The following is an 800-nucleotide window of genomic DNA, read 5'->3' on the forward strand; positions in this document are numbered from 1 at the left end:
GAGAGAACATGCAAACTTTAAGTTCTGGACATAAATTGGATTCAATTAAAATAAACAGATTTTTTATTTTATTTTGTCTGTATTTATTTAAATTTAATGAGCACCAGATCAACACTGATTTATTTAAAATGAGTCAGAATTATTCAATAACTCAAAGACATAAATCAATAAACACAAAAACACCAAACTCACCAACAAATCAGGTTAAAATAATAAAATATTAACTATCAATAAATTTAATTAAACTAAAATGTGACAAAAACAAACTGGATTCTGACTGAAACAGCTGATTCAAGCACAAGCAGAAACACTCACAGCTGTCAATCAAACTTAGCAGTGGGCGGGCCCTAGTTATGGGCGGGGTCAACCCCAATCCTGATTAAGACTTCATTACCCAGCATGCAGTGCATGTGTCAGTAAAATCCCTAAAGAGGATTTGTGTGGATCAGAGAGACGACATGCCGCTGAAGAAGGAAGGTGAGACGCTGAGTTCTCTGTTTGGTTGTTTACCTGTTTGTTTACCTGTTTGTTTATCTGTTTGTTGAATGAATGTTTGTTTTTGTCATTTCTTTAGTTTGTTCTCACCTGTATCTGAGCCTGTCTGACCTTTGACCTTCAGCTGGGTTGAACCAGTCCCTGAACTCAGGCGGTCTAGCCCAGGTTTAACCAACACACAGGTTCTGAATCCTCTCTGGTTCTGGTCTCTTCAGCACCAGAGTCACCTGTTGTGGTCCTACAGCTGGGACAGGTCTGGTACCAGGGGTTCTGGTACCAGTGATGTTGATCCTAGTGGTTCTGGT

The sequence above is a fragment of the Nematolebias whitei genome, chromosome 1 (genome assembly GCF_014905685.2).
Source record: "Nematolebias whitei isolate Nwh7 chromosome 1, NemWhi1, whole genome shotgun sequence".
Classification (NCBI taxonomy): Eukaryota; Metazoa; Chordata; class Actinopteri; order Cyprinodontiformes; family Rivulidae; genus Nematolebias; species Nematolebias whitei.